This window comes from Balaenoptera acutorostrata, chromosome X, assembly GCF_949987535.1.
Source record: "Balaenoptera acutorostrata chromosome X, mBalAcu1.1, whole genome shotgun sequence".
NCBI classification, from domain to species: domain Eukaryota; kingdom Metazoa; phylum Chordata; class Mammalia; order Artiodactyla; family Balaenopteridae; genus Balaenoptera; species Balaenoptera acutorostrata.
The window spans coordinates 84,618,064-84,642,396 of record NC_080085.1 but is presented as its reverse complement, the minus strand read 5'-3'; the positions used below and the strand labels follow the sequence as shown (position 1 = coordinate 84,642,396).

Genomic DNA, 24,333 nt, shown 5'->3' with positions numbered 1-24,333 from the left:
TGATAAGGTAGGAAAAATAATTGCAACATAAATGACACCCAGGTTTCTATCTGTAATATATAAAGAGTTCTTCCAGGACACTAAGCAACAAATCAATAACCAGTTGAAAAATCTCCAAAGGGCACAAACAGAAAATGTATTAAAGAAGAAATACATAGCTAATAAATATATTTAAACATTTTAAACATTTATGCTCACTAGTAACCAAGGAAATGTAAATCTAAGCAACAAGATACTACCTCTAGCTATCAAATTGGCAAAGACTAAAATTTTAAAATCTCCAGTTCTAATTCTTTAACAGTTTCCCAGCCTTCATACTGTTGACATTTGGGGCAGGATCATTCTTTGTGGTGGAGGCTGTCCTGTGCATTGTAAGATGTTTAGCAGCATCCTGCCCTCTACCCACTAGATGCCAGTAACATCCCCTTCCTGTTGTGACAGCCAAAAATGTCTCCAGGAATTACCAAATGTCTTGTGGGAGGCAAGATTGCCCTGAGTTGAGAACCACTGCTCTAAACATATGGAGGTACTTGGCCTTCTTCCCACTCACCGTCACCTCTCTTACTTTCAGACCTGTGCACATTTTTTTTTTTTTCTGCAAAAAGCTTTATTGTTCCCATTTGGTCCAAGGCTTGGGAGAGGGCTCCGGGGTGGTTAAAAAGCTGCCTGGTGGCTACAGAGAGGGGCTTCAGGCAGAAGCCCTGACACCAGAGGGGCTCCTCAAAGGCCGCTAGGCTCCTAGTTGTGCTTGAGGGTGAGCCTTTCGAAGAGATACTCACCAAGCCTGGGGACCAGCCAGCCTGTGGAGGTTAGTCAGGTGGTCGTCCATCTTCTGGATGAGTTTCACCTGCTCATCTAGGAAGTAGCTCTCTAGGAAGTCACAGAGCTGGGGGTCTGCGCAGGCAGATCCCAGGGCATGCAGATCCAAAAGCGCCTGGTTCCGGTTCTTCTCCACGAGCAGGATGGCTTCCATAGCGTCCTGGGTTTTACTCCGCTCATTTTGGGAGGCTTGTGCACGTCTTGGAGGAAGGCACGGCCGCCGTGCTGGTTTTGCATTTTCAAGAGATGCTGGGCACCCTTGATTTTCTCCTTGGCCAATTCATGGAAAAAGTGGCCCAGGCCCTCCAGAGCCACATCGTCCTGGTGGAAATAGGAGCCCAGAGAGAGGTAAGTGCAGGAGGCACACAGATGCATGTTGGTTAGGCGGTTGATTGCGGCCTCCACCTCAATGGAGTAATTCTGATGAATCTGGGAGCTCATGGTTGAAGGGTAATAAGGAGCTAAGTTCAAAAAATAATGTTGGCTTGTCCTGGAGGCCGAGGATAGCTGAGTTGCTGGTTCTGAAGGTTGCGACTGGAAAAAGGGTTGGAGGGTGATCGGAGGCTGGAGGAAGGGTCTGTCCCTGGGTCTGTTCTGTCCAAACACTGTTGAAGCAAGAGAGAGATCCCCATGAGTGCAGAGCACGCTGCTCAGATCTATGCATATTCTTGCTCCTGTGCATTTCCTTTCCTACTCTTATCATCTTTCATGTTTCTGTTGAGGCTTTTGAGAAACTTTCCATGACCTCTCAAGATGGGTTCCTCTCGCGCCCTGCATTTACCCTGATCTCAGCACTTTTTACACTGTCTTCTACTTTATGTAATTATTAGCCAGTCTCTTTTAGTAGAATGTAAACTCCCCATAGGCCCATCCTAGCAACTTTTGCCTTTGTGGGCCTCTTTCTCCATAACAAATATTAAAATTATATTTTATGACTGCATTAGTATAAAGACTAATACAATCCAGCCAGGATTATATTCATTTTTTTCCTTCTCATCCTAAAGGAAATTAAAATATTTTGTAGACCCCTAAAAAGTATTGTGGGTCCTAGGCACTGTGTTCACCATGCCTAATGGATAAGCTGGCCCTGGCTTCAAAAAGATGGACAGTGCCTGTCTTGATCACTACTGTACACCCAATGCCTAGTACTAAGTAGCTGTTTAGTAAACAGTTCTCAAATGAATAAATGGATTAAAATTTTACTAAACAGGAAGTATTTCTAAATACTTGAACTAAAAAGACTTCAAATAAATTTAACCAAGTCAAGATATACTCATTTCATTAGATTTTGTCCCTAAATTCATTTGTGCTCTAGTTTTGACCTACTCGAAAAATGTTCTGCATTCTCTCATCATATTTATTATTAAAATATTTCTGATATGATTTTTAAAAATTTTAAATAGATCCTTGATCATCTAGCTTTCCACTTCATTCTGATATCAAATACTTGTGGTTAAACTGAAAATATAGGCCCATGGTATATATCAGGTTACTTTATGTGGATTCTTCCATAATTTTTCTACTGGCTTTCTTTTATTTTGAAAAATATGGCTATAATATTTAAATTTGCATGTCTGGTAGGATGTGTAAGAGTTAACTGACAAGAGTCCATTTTGCTTTGCTGGTACTTAGAATTGTGGTTTTTGACAGTTTTGCGAATTTGCAATTTTGTCAGTTTACCTAAGGGCTCATCAAGCACTGCCATATTGATCTATGCTAACCAGCATATAGTCCCTGCCCTCAAGGAGTTCAAAGATTAGTGCTGTTCTTCAAGCAGTTTCCTTTCTGGGATTAAAATGCATGCTTACAGTTAGCCCTCCTTATCCACAGTTTCCAAATCTGTGGATTCAACCAACCGTGGATGAAAAATATTCAGAGAAAAAAATTCCAGAAAGTTCCAAAAAGCAAAACTTGAATTTGCTGCACACTGGCAAGTATTTACATAGCTTTTACATTGTATTACAACTATTTACATAGCATTTACATTGTATTAGCTATTATAAGTAATCTAGAGATGATTTAAAGTGTACAGGAGGATGTGCATAGGTTATATGCAAATACTATGCTATTTTTTTAAATAAATTAATTTAATTTATTTATTTATTTTTGGCTGCATTGGGTCTTCGTTGCTGCGTGGGCTTCTCATTGCGGTGGCTTCTGTTGTTGTGGAGCACAAGCTCTAGGTGTGCGGGCTTCAGTAGTTGTGGCACATGGGCTCAGTAGTTGTGGCTCGCGGGCTCTAGAGCACAGGCTCAGTAGTTGTGGCACATGGGCTTAGTTGCTCCGCGGCATGTGGGATCTTTCCAGACCAGGGATCGAACCCATGTCCCCTGCATTGGCAGGCGGATTCTTAACCACTGACCACCAGGGAAGTCCCACTATGCTATTTTATATAAGGGACTTGAGCATCCTCTGATTTTGGTAACCGTGGAGTGGGGGTGGGGATCCCCAATCCCCTGTGGATACCGAGGGAGAACTGTACATTAGTAATCAAAGGCCTACTAGGTATTTGTGGAATAAGAGCAAAATAATTGATAGTCTTGGGAGAAGAGTGCATCACAGGCATGTTTAAGCCAAGCAAACTACTCCTGTTCTACTCTACAGCATATCTTTCTAGCGACAGAATATTTATGTCCTCCTGCTCTGTTAGCCACTGTTCAAAATGTCTTTCTACAACTAAGAGTCATGACGTTGTCCTTCTTGAATTAAATATACTTTTTTTTTAAATTTATTTATTATTATTATTTTTTTAAATTTTATAGCTACTTTATTTATTTATTTATTTATTTATTTATTTATTTTTGGCTGTGTTGGGTCTTCGGTTCGTGCGAGGGCTTTCTCTAGTTACGGCAAGTGGGGGCCACTCTTCATCGCGGTGCAGGGACCGCTCTTCATCGCGGTGCGCGGGCCTTTCACTATCGCAGCCCCTCCCGTTGCGGGGCACAGGCTCCAGACGCGCAGGCTCAGTAGTTGTGGCTCACGGGCCCAGCTGCTCCGTGGCATGTGGGATCTTCCCAGACCAGGGCTCGAACCTGTGTCCCCTGCATTAGCAGGCAGATTCTCAACCACTGCGCCACCAGGGAAGCCCTAAATATACTTTTGTAACACGTTGCAGTTCCCATGAGGACAGATATTATTCAGTGATAGCATTTTAGGTTCTGTCATTTGTGATGACATGGCTGAAAACACTTTTGTTTCATTAATAACATTTCTCCCTTTGTAGGATAAATAATCTTTAAACAGGTTTCTCACCGTGTATTAAATCCAGCTAAAGAATGTGGTTTCAAGTTTGATTCCACAAAGGATGTGGCTTAATTTGGTTTCTATGAATCAGTTCTCACCTCAATTAAGCCTCCCCTAACTCTGTTGGTCAGAATCAATTGCTTTGGGACTTCCCTGGTGGCGCAGTGGTTAAGAATCTGCCTGCCAATGCAGGGGACACGGGTTCGAGCCCTGGTCTGGGAAGATCCCACATGCCGCGGAGCAACTGGGCCCGTGCACCACAATTACTGAGCCTATGCTCTAGAGCCCACAAGCCACAACTACTGAGCCCATGAGCCACAACTACTGAAGTCCGTGAGCCTAGAGCCCTTGCTCCGCAACAAGAGAAGCTACCACAATGAGAAGCCCGCGCACCGCAATGAAGAGAAGCCCCCACTCGCCACAACTAGAGAAAGGCCGCACGCAGCAACAAAGACCCAACGCAGCTAAGAATAAATAAATAAGTAAATTAATGAATTAATTAAAAAAAAAGAATCAATTGCTTCTTTCCCTGAGCTCTCCCAGTAGGGTATTTGTATCTCTAGTATTTAGTTATTTGCCTAATTGTCTTATCTGTTACTAGAAGGAAGAAGGGACTCTCTTATTCATCTCTATGCTCCCCTAAGCACCTAGCATATGCCTTGTACATAGTAGGTCTCAAAACATTTTTGCTGGATTAAAAATAATTTCATAGAAGAAATAGAATTTGTAATACCCATGATATCCTGAGACCTTAATGCACTTTAACAGTATGGGTGTATGAGTGTATTTGGTGGAACTCCTGTGTGAAATCTGCCTAGATTTTTTTTTTTTTTCAAACAGGATTTTCATCAGCCAGGCAGCTTTTAGTGTTCGAAACCTTATCACTACCGGCAGTAAATTTCTTTGAAAATGCCAAGTGAGGGTCACTGGGCTAATGGATTTATTCACTATGATATTCTAGGAAATTATGCCATCCAACTTGCCAGAAGTTGTTTCAAGGTCAAATACTGAAATATCTAAGTAGATTACAAGGGTGCCTGGAAGATTCTTTTTTGATAGTTTGGCCTATTTCTACATCTCTATTCCCAACTCTGATTACATATTTCTATTATCCAATGTTCAGATGTACTTTCTTTACCACTCTTTCTATTTATAATTAGGATCCAGCACTTATTTGAATTTTCAGCTCACTGGATATTTCAGAAAATTTTACCCTTTGAGCAGCACTTCTTTGGCTCTAAAAACCAAGGAATAAAACCAGGAGGATGAAACAGTAACACTTCATTTGGAAATGGCTTCCTCTAGAGCAAGTGAACTCTGACTGGGAATTAGAATATGATCACACAGGTGCACTGAACGGGCTGAACAAACTCTCTTCTTACTGACAGAAGATTACTTACTGACAGATGATTGGCAACTATTAAGACAATGGAAAATACAGCTCCCCCTCAGTCAGATCCTCTGAAAACATTATCCCTCCCTGGCCACTTCCGGTCCAGTTATTCACTCAAGACAGGTCTTCAATCACCTGGCCAATTATAAAACACACCACTAGCTACCTGGTTACTCTCTGGCTTCCTATTTACTTTGACAGATCTCTGATCATTGGGTTCATTAAAGGAAAAAACACCATCGTGGAAAGACTTTAAGTGTATAACAAAGGCCCCAGCTTAAGCGTAAGTGGTGCTCAAGTATGTTTCAAAATGCCCCAATAGACTGTATATATATTCCGTGAAGGCAGAGACCATCTCTCTTATATTTTCTGAGCTACACCTCTGTCTTCATTGTCACTTTTGGGCTTATTGGTTTGACATTTCTCCTGTTTTTGTTTTTTTTTTTTTTTCTTGGTGCAACATTTTATTATTTTTTTAATTAAAAATTTTTTTAAATTGAAGCATAGTTGATCTACAGTATTATATTAGCTTCAGGTATACAACATGGTGATTCAAAAGTTTTATAGATTATATTCAATTTAAAGTTATTATAAAATATTGGCTATATTCCTTGTGCTGTACAATACATCCTTGTAGCTTATTTATTTTATACATAGTAGTTTGTATCTCTTAATCCCCTACCTTTGTCCCTCCCCGCTTCCCTCCCTCAGCTGGTAACTACTAGTTTTCTATATCTGTGAGTCTGTTTCTGTTTTGCTACATACATTCATTTATTTCTCCAGTTTAATTCCACACGTCGTTTTGGCTTCGTTTGATTCCACATGACTTCCTTGAACTCCATACTCCATGTGTTAGTGGCACTTTGGGGAATTAAGGAGGAAGAGTGCTAGATGGGGCAGGGGGGATGGAGGGCCACAAAGTAGGGGAGATAAGAGGTCAGCAGCTTTCAGACATATGATGATAAGGGGATCGAGAATCAGTCAGGGATGTATTTGGAGATGAGATTTCACATCTGCAGCCACCAACCCCCACCCCAGGAATCCTTGGATTTTAGGGAGGGTGGACTTTTCATTGTATAAGTTATAGTGATTTACATCATTTTATAATTGGATATTACATGAAAAGAGTGGCTTCAGAAGATTGGAGAACTTGGCAGCATTTGGGTATTCGAGCAGTTTTGTTTTTTTTTTTTAATTGTTATTCAAGTCAAGAATTCTGTTGTCTTCTAGCAGTTGTTTTTTATATACAGCTGTGTTTGTTAAAAATCCTGGGTTGGATTTTAACCTGGTTGAAGAGGAAAATCAAAGAGGGAGGTAGAGAAGCCTTTCTTTACCTCTGTGCCAAGGGAGTATATGAGAATTTTAACACAAGATGTAGCCCTGGATTTGATTCGGGAAAATACCAGAGAAGGCTATAATTGAGTTCCTATAAAGAAATAAGTTGTTTAATTCAATGTCATCTTTTACTTACCAAGAAGACCATGCCATCACAGTGTGCCAGAAAAGTAGAATTCTGTTATGTTTACCTTGAAGTGCTGGGTGTAATGAAGTCATTGGCAAGCGCTATTTATTTTTTAAAGGCAAGCAAGAGAAAAATAATAAAACTCAAACCTCTACATTTCTATTGATCACAGGATGCAGATCTTATTCATTGTCTCTTTATCTGTCAAGAAATGGGAACATATAGTTTTAAAAAATGTTAAAACTTTGATCTCGTTTTCTTCTCTGCCTCTCCAGTAAATTCTCTGAGTATTTGAAAAGGTGGAAAGATTAGAGAAAACTTTTCTTTTGATGTCTAGACACTATTTGGTTAGAATCATAGCAAACATGTTTTGTTTTTGAAGAAGCAGTGCAGAATACGGTGTCAATGCTGGGATAAATTATACAATGGGAATACAGAAGTGTTACATAGCATCTTCAGACACTAACACTTGGAGTTTGTAATAAATTTGGGGAAAACACATTTATCAAGTTAAGCAATAAAATGTAAGAACTAGACTTAATTGTGGTCTGTAACATGTTCAACCAAACAATAAATATACTTGTAAAGTGAAATGGTTTAATTCTATATGTTAATTCTCAATATGTTAGTTATATGGATTTCTGTGCAGGAAGAAGTACTAGACCAAAATATAATCTGGTAGTAAACTAAATATGAGAAATCATAAAGTTTTTATATCTATTGATTATTTTCAAAGTGGAAGGGATGTTGTGTCTGCTATTAGGTAATGTTTGGTCCTTGTTTCTTTTTTTTTTTTTTATTGGAGTATAATTGCTTTACAATGGTGTGTTAGTTTCTGCTTTATAACAAAGTGAATCAGTTATACATATACATATGTTCCCATATCTCTTCCCTCTTGCATCTCCCTCCCTGGTCCTTGTTTCTTGTTTTACGTGTCGGGGGTTGGTTATCACAAAGGCTTGCTTTGGGGTCTGGAGGAAACAGAGATGCCTGAGTTTATACTGTTCAGCCATTGTGTTTCACAGTGGCTTCAGGGAGAAAATAATAATTCCTGTGATGACCTGGTAGTTTCTCGTCTATGCAAGTCTAAGAAATTTGGACGGGGGCACTATGTGTCAGTCACTATTTTGTGTTTAAGAGATTCAGTGATGATCAAGCACCTATATATTTAAGGGAAAAGAGCAGAGGCATGGATTCAATTATTGAAGCCCAGTCCTCCATGTGCTGAAAATCAAAGGCCCACATAGAATTAGAGATATAGTTTTTCCTCTTTTCATAGGAAAGGGGAATGTGAGGCAATTTATTAAAATAAACTGTAAAATGTCCTCAAGCAATGGAGGGTGGTCGTTAGCTTTTCTGACAGGAAAATTATTTTTCTATCTGTATTATGGTGTGAAGGTTATCTTTCATCTGGGAGATTTTGTAATTTTGCATTGATCGAGAGACTGTTACTTATTTTCAAAACTAGTGTATGCAAATTATGATTAAATTCCTGAGGATTTAATCTTTTGAATATCATTTTAAAAATAGGACTGATGGCACACTGAGATGATAATTAACTCATTATGAATAATTTATTTTATACCTTGAAACTCTGCACAGAGCAAAGTTGTTGTTACTTAAATTTTCAAGCAGATTCTACTCAAGATAGGAGTAAGTTCAAGTCCTATGTGTAGTATTGCATATTAAGTGAGAAATCTCATTACAGGAGTCCTGCATTTAATGTTTCTTAATTTATAATATTCATGCTAAAAATTCCCAGCTTGGGGCCCTGAAAGAATTATAATGTCCGAATAGTGTTTTTATAGTAAATGTATTTTAATTATTTTAGCTTTCCTGAAAAAAATAACCAAATCTACTTTGACTTTGGTAGCTTTTATATTTTAAAAGTTTACAGCAATTATAATTATTCTTTTTTAAGCTGGTGAGTGACTATAACCGTCTTCTGATTACAGATTTCAAATAATCAAGGCCATTAGACATCATAGGATTTGCCAGGATCAAACTGCATGTCATTCGTGGATTATATTAAATTCTGATGTCAAGGAGGAATGCCTTGATCCACTGTTAGTCTATTTATTTATTTTATCTTTATGCATTTTGTTTAACTATTTAGCACTTACTATGTGCCCGACAATATTCCAAGTATTTATAATGACCCTATGAGGCAAGCACTATTATGATCCTCGTTTTATTGAGGAGGAGTGTGGTTTAGTAAAAATAGTATGAATTTTAGCATGAAACGGACTTAGATTAAATCCTGAATCCACCACCTACTAACAATGTGACCATGGGTATTTAATGTGTACTTAAGTCTCTAAGCCTCAATTTCCTTTACACAAAATAAGGGAAGATACTCAATACCTTCCAGGGTTATTGTGAACATTAAATAAGAATATTGGACAGCACCTAGCACAGTTTCTGGCGTATCATAACTTCTCAATACAGTTTAATTTTCTTCCCATTCACTTTAGCCTTGTGTTAGTCAGGACTCTTAGTTACAAGTGATGGAAATCCACATCAAACAGCCTTAAAAAAAAAAAAAAGGAATATGTTCATTCATTTAACTGGGAAATTCAAGGGGTTCCGCCAATATCATTAGAATGTCTTTCTTCCTCTTGGCACTGCTCTCCACTGTTTTGGCTTATTTTCAGGCAGACTATCAATCCTTTTAAAATCTTAATCGGCTTTTTGCCAGTTTACATCTGGTCGGTTTCATGGTCTGGTAACCAAAGGCACATTTCTCTCAGAGTCATAGACCTTGAATCTGGGCCTCAGAATTTCTGCCTTTACGCAACAAACCAAGATGCTCTGCCCATTGACACAGCCCTTAGTTAAATGGCATCTTGTTCTTTCTTGGAACAAGTTATAGTAGGTTAGGGTATGATGGGGGTGCAGTTAATCTGCTCCTTGCCCAAGGCAGAATCCTAATAGACTGTTCTTTAAAATGCAGATAATTGTGCTCTCTGTCACACAGGGAACTCACAGGATAAGGTCTCTGGTAGGGAACTAGGGGATCAGTAGTGGTCTTATCTCCTGCTATATCTGCTATTCCCCAAAACTTGTTCACACTATGTTTAGCTTGGAGCAGAGTATACATATAGTACTTCCGACCTGGTAAGATTCATGATTATCTATCTGTCAGCCATTTTGTATTTCTGGTCATAAGCTGAAAGTATCTCTATTTTCTCCCCTGTCCTCTTTCAGACATACCAGCTTGGACCATACATTTTACCCTCCTTGAATAGGCAGTTATTCAAGGACAAAGGCAGTAGGCAATGAAATCCAATATCTTGAAGTATTTATATCAAGCCCCTAAACTTTGGTAAGCCCAGGGTGTGAGTCCTAAGATGCAACAGGGGCAGTTTAATAAACTACTGCAAACTAAGAGTTTGCCAATTTCATGGCTGGAGACAGGAGAATCGAGTGTCCCACATTTCAGTTGCAATCAACCAGTTCCATGTTTGGGATCTGTTACTTTCCAGTATCACTCTTCTAAATGTCAATATCAATTTTATGAAATATCCCTTTGGACCATGACAGAGGTTTGGCTGCTATTGGTCCCTTTAGCACAAATATCGGCACGGTAATTTCCCTTAGCTTCCAGAGAGTCAAGTATAGAATGCCTCCAAATCTTAAAAAAAAGCTAAAGCTGCAAGTAAAATATTGCATTCAATAATTCCCAAATATAGGGGACATTTTAAATTTTATTTCTTCTGGAAGTAAGGAAGCCAATGTTGTTTCCACAACATTCCAAAACCACAGGCTACTCCAAAAGCATATCTGCTACCAGTGTAAATATTGGCAATTTTGTCCTTGGCTAAAACACAAGCCCATGTAAGAGCTTATAATTAAGCCTGCTGCGTCAAAGTAATCATAGGTAAAGATGTTGCCTCAACAACTTCAAAAGGATTTGTAATACCACACCTAGCACAATATTTGCCATTGTCACCATTTAAATAAGAATCATCAGTGAACCATGAGAAGTCAACATTACCCAGTGGAATTTCCTGTGGATCCTTAGGAGGAGTCAGGAGGTGGTCTGTCAGCCTTAAGCTGTCCTAAGGGACTTTGCTGGTGACAGAGAGGAGAAGAGCATCCGGGTTAAGGTTATTACAACATAAAAGAGTTATGTGAGGAGCAGTTAACAAAAGGACTTCATAGGAGGTGAGGCAGCTGACTGAGAAATGTTGAGTGTGATGAGAAATCAGGAGAGCTCCTACTACATGAGGTACAAAAATGGTTAAAGGGGATCCCACAATGATTTTTTCAGTGGCTTTAACTGAAAGGACAGTGGCCGTAATGGCTCTAATGCAAGGGGGGTATCCCTGTGCCACAGGGCCCAGTTTCTGGCTATAATACTCTATGGGTCAGTGGTGGTCCTCATGTTTTTGGGTGAGTACCCCAAGTGCATTCCCTTCCCTTTCATATACAAAAAGGAAAAAGGGAATCTGATCATTGGGATGTCCAAGGGCAGGTGGGTTCTTCAAACTCTCCTTTAAGGCGTTGAAGGCTATGTCATCTGGTTTTTCCCCTAAAATTGGGTTACAATTTTAACTGTTTAGTAAAACATATAAAGGTTTGGCCATAAGAGAGAAATTTGGAATCCAATTTTGGCAATAACCAACTAGGCTGAGAAAACCTTGCAATTGGTGCTTAGTTTTGGGAAACTTAGGAAACTCTCTGGATCTAGCTGTAGCCCTTATCCTGATATCCTAAATATCAAACCTGGGTTTGGGAAAACTGCAGTTTTCTTTGGTGACTCTATGTCCCTTAAGGCTAAAAGCTTTAGCATGTGGATGTGTCCTCCTGTAAGGAGGCTTGAGAAAGAGAGCAAAGAAGCAAATCATCCACATATTACAACAAAGCAGAACCCCTAGGGAACTTATATCATTCAGATCAGCCTTCAGGATTTTCGAGAAATAAGGACTTTAGGTACAACCCTGAGGCATTACTGTCTAGGTGAACGAAGGTGCCTAAAACTCTTAAATTTGTTAATCTCTTTTCCAATGTCCTGGCTCTTTGCAATAATAGCAGAATCTAGGAGGGTTTTGGTTTCTTTGAGGAGCCCTCTTTTGCTCAAGTTGAAGATAAGAATTTTGGTGGCGTAGAAGGGAAGGAGGTGAAATCTGAAACAAAGAAGCCAAGGAAGAAGAGCCTGAGGCGTCGGGAGCCATTTTATCTTTCTTTAATCATCTGTTTGCCTCAGCTAATCTTAAAATCTTATTTTGCAGAGAGGCAATTTTAGTCTCAAAATACCAGTTGAAATAAGCATTCCACTCAGTTCTGGGAAGTTTGGAGCTATTGTAGTGCACTTTGGTTTTAGGGAAATTAACTCTGGGGATTTGAGAGTTCCCCATAGTGGCCATTGATATTCTAAATTGCCTTTGGTCAGGTTGGTCCATTTACTTAGAAATATGCATGAGGAAGGACCCAGGTGTGTGTGTGTTTTTTTTTTTTTTTTTAATTAAGTTATTTATCTTTGGCTGTGTTGGGTCCTCGTTTCTGTGTGAGGGCTTTCTCTAGTTGCGGCGAGCGGGGGCCACTCTTCATCGCGGTGCGTGGGCCTCTCACTATCGCGGCCTCTCTTGTTGCGGAGCACAGGCTCCAGACGCGCAGGCTCAGTAGTTGTGGCTCACGGGCCCAGTTGCTCCGCGGCATGTGGGATCCTCCCAGACCAGGGCTCGAACCCGCGTCCCCTGCATTGGCAGGCAGATTCTCAACCAGTGCGCCACCAGGGAAGCCCCGGACCCAGGTTTTTAAACATAAAATTGCTTGAGGTCCCTGTAGGGAGGCGCCCTCAAAATACTTAGATAACTGTGATCCCATTTCCTAGAGATTTTTCCTCTAAAGAACAATTTTCAAACAGCTTAAATGGCTTACACAACAAAGGGTTCAATTCAAATAGTTTGCAAGCCAATCCCAGCCAGTCTTAAGGAGATAGCTTGGTCCCAGAGCCAGGCCAAAGGCTTTTTAAAAAAAAAAAAAAATTTTTTTTTTAAAGCCAGTATCCAAAGGACTAGGCCAAAGACTGAAAAATCCAGCACTGTTTCAGAGAAACAACCCCTGTTCCTGAGAGGGTCAAAGGCTGGCCAGCTTTAGTCAAACAGTCTGATCCCAAATCAGACTGAAGTGCCAAGCGAGTTCTTGCAAACAGAGCAAGGCCTTAACCAGAAAGACAAAAATGGATCCCGAGTAAAGGCCGGGGAGCTTCAAATGCAAAGGGGGCATAAGCTCAGACCTAGGAGAAAGATGTACCTTCAAACTTTAAGGTTGGCAAGAAAAGCAGTGAGCGACAAGGGGCTCAATTGTGGGTACCATACGTGTTTGCTCACCTGCTCTGGAGCCATACGGAGTCTTCCCTGGTGCCTGTAAAGGGCACCAAAATGTTGACCAGAAACAAATAGACTGCCAGATATCTTTCCAGCAAAGATAGGATCAGCAGAAAATTGCCATTCAGGGTCTGCAACCATGGGAAGCCACGTGCAAGTCCCCGCAGGGCAAAGAAAGAGAACATTTTTTATAAAGAGGAGAAGGAAATTGGGAGGGCTGTAGTAAACAAAGAGTCCACGGCTTTTCATTGGCTGAGCCCTTGCGAGGAAAGAAGGGGAGTATTTCCTCTTCCTGTTGGGCTCTGCTATCATCACAGGGCATGAGAGCTCCCCCTTCTGATCTCCCAATTCTAATTGAGGTTTCTGCTTATTAATTCTTTATAGTTCATGTATAATTCACTTGTACAGACATACGCCATCAGTGTATATTCATTTGCAGAGAGATACAGATTTATACACATGATTGAGGCAAAGTATCACTTAATGAATTCTTTTTTTTTTAATTAATTAATTAATTTATTTATTTATTTTTGGCTGTGTTGGGTCTTCGTTTCTGTGCAAGGGCTTTCTCTAGTTGTGGCAAGCGGGGGCCACTCTTCATCGCGGTGCGCGGGCCTCTCACTGTCGCGGCCTCTCTTGTTGCGGAGCACAGGCTTCAGGCGCGCAGGCTCAGTAGTTGTGGCTCACGGGCTTAGTTGCTCCGTGGCATGTGGGATCTTCCCAGACCAGGGCTCGAACCCGTGTCCCCTGCATTGGCAGGCAGATTCTCAACCACTGCACCACCAGGGAAGCCCTTAATGAATTCTTGAAACACTAAAATCTGGTGTTAATTCACTGAGTCATCCAGTAGATCGATTGCCTGTGTTGTGCTGGGTGCATGTTCTTTGAAGCCCCACCAAGTCTTTGAAATAAAACTTTTCACAGAAGTTGGTGGTTTTTATAATAGGCAGGACTTTAAAAATACAATCTTTAGTCTACTAATAGGAGATGCCTCCTAAGCTGAAATGCTAAATTTTGTTTTGATGATTTCTTTTGCTGCAATCTTCCCAACTTTTATTTAAACGTATTTCCTTTAATCGTAAAGATGATGTCAAAACTCATTTGGAAGTGTCTTCAGAATTCTCATTAGCAACATGAGGAAAATATTCATTGATTTGATTGAAGGAAAAGATAAGCACTTCCGTATCTATTCTTGAAAGGGAAGATAAAGGCTGCTCCCCAACTGAAGAAGGCAGATTATTGAGTTTCACTGATTTCTTTTTTGTTCCCTAAAAGAGTTGCTTCACTTTCCCCCACTTTGCTTCCCTCTACCGAATAGTAACAATGACTTACTCTCTGGTTGAGAACTAAACAGCCAGGCCTTGACCTGAGCATAAGGGGAGAAGGACTTCAGATGTAATTCTAGCTGTTACTTACAGCGTGGCTTTTTGCTTGAGTTTCTTTGTGACAGATAAATAAATGATACCATCTAGAGAAAGCTTTCAGAATGCCCCTGAGGGCTGCCTTAGAAAAAGCCAAATCTCTGTTGAATTCAAGAAAGAAAGCAATTTCTGTCCATGCAAAAGACAGACAGGGTAGAACAGTTGGTTGACCACTTTGGGGATTTTAAGAGTATCTGGGGAAAATCTGTTTCCCTGGGGTACGATCTGAGTTTTATTTCATGGATGATATCTATTGATGCAGTTCTGTCTTTTGTAAATAAGCAAACTTACTATTGCCTAGTGAATCTAAAGAAAAAAGGCAGGGAAAATATAAAGCAGCAATTGCTTTCTATCTGTCAAGTTAACATGGATTTGATGTCAAAATGAAGATAACATTTGTCTTGGGAATCACTTTGAATAATTTAGAAATAATATTAAATGATTAACACCTCATATGTTCTGTCATTCTTGTTCCTACCCGTTCTCATATGATATAACATTATTATACGTTGTGCTTCATCCCAAAGAATACCAAAGTGGTTTACAATCACAGCATACTTTTAAATCAGTCCAGGTCTCCTGGTTGAACAATGTATTTGGAATGATAGAATTATAACTTTCTTGGAAGACCCATGCATAATTCACTAGGAGTATCTACAGTACCAAAGAAATTCAGTTTATATATAATTCTTAATAACGGAAAAATCACTCCCTTAGTTGTATGCATGTCAAACTGAGGGAGAGGGTGAAGCAGCAATGCTAAGATCATCAGACTTGTGTAAAACTAAAGGGTAAACGTCACCATTCTGCTCCCATCGCGGATGGGTTTGTAAAGGAGTGTGTAAAGGGGACTGATGCACATAATAAATTATATAGTTGATGTATCTGCATACATCAATAAGTTATAATACATTGCCATCTGTTCTAGAACTCTAGCTGGATGAAAGGGATTCCTGGACATACAATAACCAGTCTTCATTGTTTTAAAAATTTTAATCTTAATTTATTTTATTGAAGTCTAGTTGATTTACAATGTTGTGTTAGTTTCAGGTGTACAGCAAAGTGATTCAGTTATCTTCAGTTTTATATATATATATATATATATATATATATATATATATATATATATTCTTTTTCAGATTCTTTTCCATTATAGGTTATTACAAAATATTGAGTATAATTCCCTGTGCTATACAGTAGGTCCTTGTTGTTTATCTATTTTATATGTAGTAGTGTGTATCTGTTAATCCATACTCCTAATTTATTCCTCCCCCTTCATTTCCCCTTTGGTTTGCTGTGTCTGTGAGTCCAATAATCACTCTCCTTAAGTAAGCTGTACCAAGCACATTAAGCCTATACTATGTACCCTGCCTGCTCATTTGCTGCTCCCCAAATTTAAACTCTGTATTAATTTAGGTGCTACCACTCATTTTCCTCCATTTTATTGAGATATTAAGGAAAAAAGGAAAGCAGATGAAACTGAACAAAATCAGCTGTGGGTGAGAGCTTTTAAGCCTATGTGCTAATAAAATGTCACTTATACTTTAAATTTTCTAATAATTTGTGCTCAGCATAATTTTTAATTGAGGAAAAATTTCCAAAGTTCCTCCACTTACAACTTTAAGGTTTAACTACAGATTAAGGGGAATTAGAATTCAGTAGTGTATATAACCATGGTATCAAAAACTTAAGGCATGTGAAAGAAATCACTTCTTGGTCTGAAACTGAAGGCCAATATTTATGATGCACTGTTATGTAATGTAGTTGACTATGGTCAATTTTTCATGAGTATTTTACATGATATGTACTACCATTTGTATCTTAATTTCTTATTGATGTGCCTAAAGGTAGAAAACATGTATTTTGAAAAATACTTAAAAATTTGGTCTTTTTCACCACACCAGATGGCTTTTTTTTCTAGTTATTACAATGTAGTGAAATTTTAACATTTATGTACCCATAGGTTCACAGACCCTTTTATGGAAGGTAGGATTTGTGTATATGGTGTTCAAAAGTGCTTAATTCTAAGAACAATATCCAACATTACATAAATGGCTTTATACAGTATAAAGTATGAAAAAGGAAGAAAATTGTTGTAATAAGAGTAAAGAAACTGTGGCTCAGCTCTGTACTGCCTCTGTTGAAAGGGATGGAAAGGAGCATAGTAAAATGCCAGTATTTTCCAGGGCATTCCCTGGAATGTGATGGGCTAGTCCTGGAAAATGTGAGGAAATTAAGGTTGTCATGGGATAAGGTTGTATTGGATGTTTTAGTCATCAGTCAGTAAGGAGCTCATAATTGGCTGGTGATCATCCCCAAAACTGGAAGAGAGGAAAAAGGGCTGAGTTAAACACCTTTCTTTTTTTTTGGTTTCTAAACATTTACAGTTGTTCAGAAAGTAACAGTACATCCCCCAAATCCTTAAAGTAAGCTAGTTCCCACCCCCACTTCCTTTGCGTTGACTCAACTTTAAAAGTATGGGATCTTATGTGGTATATAAATACAATGCAGTATTACTCAGCCATAAACAAGAATGAAATAATGCCATTTGCAGCAACATGGATGGACCTAGAGATTGTCATACTGAGTGAAGTAAGTCAGAAAGAGAAAGACAAATACCATATGATATCACTTATATGTGGAATCTAAAATATGACACAAATGAACCTGTCTACAAAACAGAAACAGACTCACGTAGAGAACAGACATGTGGTTGCCGTGGGGGAGGGATGGAGTGGGAGTTTGGGATTAGCAGATGCAAACTATTATATATAGGATGGATAAACAACAAGGTCCTACTGTATAGCACAGGGAACTATATTCCATATCCTGTGATAAAGCATAATGGAAGGGAATATGAAAAAGAATATATATATATATATGTATGACTGAATCACTTTGCTGTACAGCAGTAATTAACACAACATTGTAAATCAACTATACTTCAAGGATCTTAATAGTTTATTTTGTAGCTAATTGGATGGGAGGTGTTATTTATTTTACATCTATATCAGTTATCTATTAGTGCCTAACAAATTACCTCAAACCTCAGAGCCTTACAACAACAGACACATATTATCTCAGTTTCTGTGGGTCAGGAGTCCGTGTGCAGCTCACTTGAGTGTCTCTGGCTCAATGTCTCTTATAAGGCTGCCATCACAGTGTCTGCTTGGGATGCCATCATCTCAAGGCTCAACTGGGAAAGAGTCCATTTCCAAGCTCACTCACATGGCTGTTGGCAGGCTTCAGGGTCATTGCCTCGTTGGCCTCTCCACAGCACAACTCACAAAGCTGCCTTCCCTTAGAGTAAAAGAGTGAAAGAAGGAGCCCAAGATGGAAGCCATAGTCTTTTTGTGACTTAGAAGTGACATCCCATCACTTCTGGCATATTTTATTTGTTGAAAGAAAGTGAGAAAATTCAGCTTACACCCAAGGGGAAGGAACTACAGTAGTTGTGAATATCAAGAGGTGGAGATCACTGGGGGCCATTTTAGAAGCTGCCTGTCACACATGCACTTTTAGTAACTCTTGAAGCATAGTCCAAAGTGGCCAGTCTGGAGAATGAATTTCTCTGAAATCTATTGTTGTATCTTTAAAATTGCTTTGTACATGTCTATCTTTGGAACCTGTGTAAGGATTGAAGGAACCTCATTTTACTAATATATATTTGTCACAAATAAAGGCAAAGCCAGGTGGCTTTCTTTCCTTTTGCCCATTGACCACCCCCCCCCCCTTTTTTTTTAATAAAGAGGATTTTCTTTGTCTTAAGAGCAGGTTACTTGCCAAGCATATTGGTAGGGGCGTCAGAGATTATTTCAGCTAGGAGCTAGGCAGTAAAGTGTAAAAAAATACAGGGCAATCAAATCTGATCTGTTGTATGGTTGGGTTAGTCACTATTACACAGAAAGCTGGAAATAGCCTGGTTTAGATTTCTGCTCTCTCAAGGGCCTGAAAGGAGCTGGCAGAGGTGACTTTTCTTCTTTTCTTTCTTTCCTTCTTTCTTTCTTTCCTTCTTTGAGCAGGGATTTCTATACCTTTATCATAGTGTAAAGGAAGTGGAAAATGATATGAAGAAACAAATATTTTTTGGTGACAGCTTTATTGAGATATGATTCAGATATAATACAACTCACCTATTTTAAGTGTTACAGAATTCTGCAACCATCACCACAATCAATTTTAGAACATTTTTTGTTACTGCAAAAAGAAACCACTCCCTTTGCCATAACCAACTTCTAGTTAAGTCTCAGTGACCAGATCTGGGTCATATAGCCATTCCCAGAGACTGGAAAAGCAAGCATATAGTTTCTCTAGCATCTCTAGTGTTTGTGGGTAAGAGGCAAGGGAGAACAAAGCAAGAGATGGCTGTTGAGTTAGCTAACTGTAGTGGTTAATTTTATGTGTCATTTTGGCTGGGCCACAGTGCCCAGATATGTAGTCAAACATTCTGGATGTTTCTGTGAAGGTGTTTTTAGATGAGATTAACATTTAAATCAATGGATTTAAGGGTAAGGCAGGTTACCCTCCATAATGAGTGGGCCTTATCCAATCAGTTGAAGGCCTGAATAGAAGATACACTCATCTCCCCTGAGCTAGCGGGAGTTCTGCAGCAGATGACCATTAGACTTGAACTGTAACCCTGGCTCTTTTCTGGGTCTTCAGTCAATTGGCCTTTGGACTTGAACTGCAGCATTAGCTCTCCACTGAGGCTCCAACCTACCTGCCCACTCTGGAGATTTTGGACTTGGCAACCTTCATAATCACATGAGCTAATTCCTTTAAATTAGGTCAAACAGGTAATGTAAGTTCAAACCACAAGCTCATCCTTTAAAGGCAGGCCTGTGGTTAGGAATTCTTAAAGGAGACTCCCTGCCTACCCCTCTCCCCACAAAGCAAGCAAGACAATACAGACAACTGTCTTTGTTTTCTCCTTGTGCCAGTTGTTTACATTTTTCTACTTCTTCCTTTTATTCAAATTGTAGCCATTGGAGACCCATTCTTTGTGAGGAATTTCTCAATTTCAATTCCACACTTCATGTATACTCTAGGTTTGATGTCCTATCCCTACTTGGACTTTAAAATCCAAACTTCTAAATTGTTGTGACCAGCAACTTTCCTCAACACTCCTGCAGTATCAGCTCAGAAACTTATTTCTCTGGCTTTCAGCTTCCTCTTCATTCTTTGCCACTGGTGATTTCCTTTCCTTTCATTAGAGCACAGCTATGCTTTTAAACGGATGTCAGTTAAATCTTATTATTCCAGCATTTCTAGCTGTTTTGTGGTTGGAGAATTTGCAGGTTATCTAGTCTGCCACCCTTGTAGAAATGTAAGTTGGACCTTAAATTTTTCAAAATACATATTTTTTCTAACAGGTTATTCAGGTTTTCTCTTCCTTTTGACAACAATAAGGACCTTAAAGTGCATTTTTGCTATTGTATCAAGCTTTTTTCTAAAACTTAAAGACAGTTGATATTTCTTTTTTATAATATAAAAGTAATTTGTTTTACCGACAACCTCTTTGTTTAGCTTTGTTTTTTTCTATCTAATGCTTTCCTTCTGGATTCTGTTTTTCTCTTTCTTTCTTTCTTTCCTTTTTCCTTCCTTCCTTCCTCTCTTTTTCTTTCTTTCTTTCTTTCTGACTTTCTTCTTTTTTTCTCCCTCCTTCCCTCCTTGTCTCCTTTCCTTCCTTCCTCCTTTCCTTCCCTCCTTTGCTATCACTCTTGAGTGGTAGCTTAAGGGGGAATAATACTTTACTCTTAACACATTGAAAATATTACTTTATTTTTTTCCTAGTACTTAATATTGCTAAAAAAAAAGAAGCTGCTCAGTCTAATTTTTGTTCCCATTTAAGATAATCTGTCTTTTTTACTGGTAGCTTTTATGATCTTATTTTTGTATTCGGTGTTATGCTGTTTTTTTATCACTATGTGTCTAGATGCAGATTTATTTATACTTATCTTAGTACTCAGAGTATACTTTAGATCTAAAGATTTGTGTCTTTAGATTTTGGAAAAACCTTAATCATAAGTTCTACAAATATTGATTCTATATCATTCTCTCCTTACTTTTTTTTTTCTTCTGGAACTTCCATTAAAGGGAGGCTGTGGTCTTCCAATCTATTCTCTATATCTTGGCCACAATTTTCTTCTTTTTGTGTCTTTGTGTCTCATTCCAGGTAAAATTTTCAGTATCACTTTGCAATTCACTAATTATCCAACTGTTTATCCTACTTATTGGGTTTCTTTTGTTTTTAAAGTTTAGATGTTTCATTTCTAGAATTTCTGGTTGGTTCTTTTCCACATCTGCCTATTCATGTTTCAGTTCCACTTGGTTTTTTCCATAATTTGCTGGGGTTTTTTTAAATCAATATGAAATCTTGACGATGATGATGATGATTATTTTTAGTATTCTGAACATCCTCAAAATATTTATCAAACTCGTCTCTAAAATTTCTTGGTAAAAAGAAAAAGTCTTTTGGATAGACAAATATTCAGCCATATTTGCTCCTCACCTCACTAGACTTGCAGCTTCTTTTGAGCTCTATCTGCAGGCAGTTTATTTTTTCTAGCCTTCTTTCTAGATCATGATAAATCCATCCTAGATCCCGGATTTAAACAATAAACCTTGCTCACTTCCTTTCTTATTTCTATAGCACTTTTAACCCATGTTACCCCACTGGAGGTAAACTCGTAGCCATCCCTACTTTGCTTCTAAGACCTAGGACCAGCAGGCCAGTGGCTCCAGGACGCCCTATCACTTTTCATTTCTATTTAATTTCTGGCCCACAGAGATGGTTTTTGTTTATTTGTTTGTTTTTGCTTTTAAGCTTAGTTGTGTCTTAGTTTTATTTTTCTGTATTTTATCTAGAATTGCAATGTGTTTGGAGCATTGGAGATACATCAAATTGTGACCTGTGCCACTTCACCTGAAGTCTTTAAAAATTTTTTTTGACTATTTGTAATTTTACTTTTACTTATTTTTTTTTAAAATAAATTATTACAATTATTTAGCGTATAAAAGAAAACTTCCTGGACTTTGGATAACCACTGTAAAATTGTTTACTCTTGAAATAGCTTAAAATAAGTTTTTATTTGGAGAACCTTTTGAACTGTATCATATTTTCCAACAACAAACTTTACAATGTCATATTCATATTCTCATATTACTTTTAAATAAAGTATAAGATGCTCAATATTTTAAAAACTTATTATAGAAATCTTCAGATAGAAAAGTTAGAAATATTAGTATAATGAATCCTCATGTATCTATCACCTAACTTCAGTTGTTATCACTATTCTGCTATGCTTGATTTATCTATCCCTTCTCCACCAACATTTCATTCTGCTTGTTTGTGTTGGAACATGTCAAAACAAATTTCAGCTATGATATCATTTCAACCATATATGCTTCATAATATATCTTTAACAGACAAGACTTTAAAAATTATAATCATAATATCATTATCATCTCAAGAAAAGTAACAATAATTTGTTAATATCATCTAATATGTTTGTGTTTACTTTTCCACAATGACCTCAAACATGTCTTTTTACCATTGGTTTGTTTGAATCAGGATCCAATCAAGGTCACATTGAAGTTGTTGATATGTCTCTTTGATCTATTTTAATCAATAAAAATTTCCCCTCACCCTTTTCTCCCCCATGCCATTTATTTGTTGAAAAATCTGAGTCGATTACAGGCCATAGCAATTTTATTTGCAAAATTAGTTAGAAACAATTACATTTTCTGGAGAATGGGCTTAATGTCTTTCAATGTGTAGATAGGTTGTGAAAGACCTGGGAAGGAACACTCTGAAAAATAATTTTTAACCTATCATTTAATATTAAAGTAGACTATGCTGTATTAGTTATTTATGATTGTGCATCACTCTAAAACTTATGAGGTGAAAACAACAAGGATATTATCTCCTACAGTTTCGGGGGTTCAGGAATTTGGAAGCAGCTCAGCTGGGTGCTTGCTCAGGATCTCTCAGGAGGTTGCGGTCAAATCGTTGGTCACGGCTGCAGCTTCTGAAGCCTTGACTAGGGCTATAGGATTCTCTTCCAAGATGGCTCAGTCACATGGCTGTTGGCAGAAAGCTACAGTTCCTTGCCACCTGGAGGTATCCATGGCTTCCCCAGCATGAGTGCTCTGAGGAGGAAGTGGCTAAGACAAAAGTCATAGTCTTTTGTAACCTGATCTTGAAAGCTGCATACCATTACTTCTGCGATATACTATTGGTCATACAGACCAACTCTGGTACAATCTGGGAGGGGAGTGTGAATACCAGAAGGTAAGCAACACTGGGGACCACCTTGGTGGCTGGCTACCTAAATGGGCAGCAAAGAAGAAATAAATTGACTTATCATTCTATCACTGATCTTAGAAGTAATGTAATTTCTTTCCTTGCGGTAGGCCCCAGGATAGGGTACTGATATGACAGTATTAATGGAAAACCTTTGTTTTCAAATTCCATTCACATTTTATGTATGGTAGGAAAGTACTTTTTGTCATATGAGCATTTCTGACACTGTACTTAGTGAAAGGATGCAGCTGTCTTCAATATAAGAAACAATAACCTCTAAGGACCCTTCCAACTCTACAAGCCTGCTTTTTGATGACGTAGTGCCAGGAATAATAATCTTTTTTTTAAAAATTTTATTTTATTGAAGTATAGTTGATTTACAATGTTTTGTTAATCTCTGCTGTACAGCAAAGTGATTCAGTTATACATGCATATACAGTTTTTTCATACTTTTCCATTATGGTTTATTGCAGGATATTGAATATAGTTCCCTGTGCTATAGAATAGGACCTTGTTGTTTATCCATTCTATATATAATAGTTTGCATCTGCTAATCCGAAACTCTCAGTCCATCCCTCCCCCACCCCCATCCCCCTTGGCAGCCACAAGTCTGTTCTCTATGTCTGTGAGTCTGTTTCTGTTTCATTGATAAGTTCATTTGTGCCATATTTTAGATTCCACACATAAGTGATATCATATGGTATTTGTCTTTCACTTTATGACTTACTTCACTTAGTATGATAATCTCTAGGTCCATCCATGTTGTTGTAAATGGCATTATTTCATTCTTTTTATGACTGAGTAATATTCCATTGTATATATGTACCTCATCTTCTTTATCCATTCATCTGTCGATGGACACTTAGATTGTTTCCATGTCTTGGCTATTGTGAATAGTGCTGCTGTGAACATAGGGGTGCATGTATCCTTTTTGAATTATAGTTTTCTCTGGATATAGGCTCAGGATTGGGATTGCTGGATCATATGGCAACTCTATTTTTAGTTTTTTGAGGAACCTCCATACTGTTTTCCATAGTGGTTGCACCAATTTACATTCCCACCAATAGTGTAGGAAGGTTCCCTTTTCTCCACATCCTGTCCATTATTTGTGGATTTTTTTTTTTTTCTGTGTTAACCACTTTACTTAGATTTCATGGTAACCATATGCAGTAGCTACTACTGCAATTTCCATTTTACAGATGGGGATACTGAGGATTGATGACGTCAAACAGAAAGTGGGGAGGGGGCAGGGATTGCGAGGAGGAGTCCAATATACCTGGTTCAATCTCTGTGAATTCTGATTTCTGTCCCTTGCCTCTTCTTTTCACTTTTTAAAAAAATATCTTTATTGGAGTATA

The 24,333-nt window shown here is 38.4% G+C and overlaps 1 pseudogene; it reads right to left on the bottom strand.

Moving 5' to 3' along the window:
• Window positions 1–738: 738 nt before the first annotated feature.
• LOC103019232 (ferritin light chain-like) lies at window positions 739–2,524 on the bottom strand (annotated as a pseudogene).
• Between the last annotated feature and the right edge of the window lie 21,809 nt (window positions 2,525–24,333).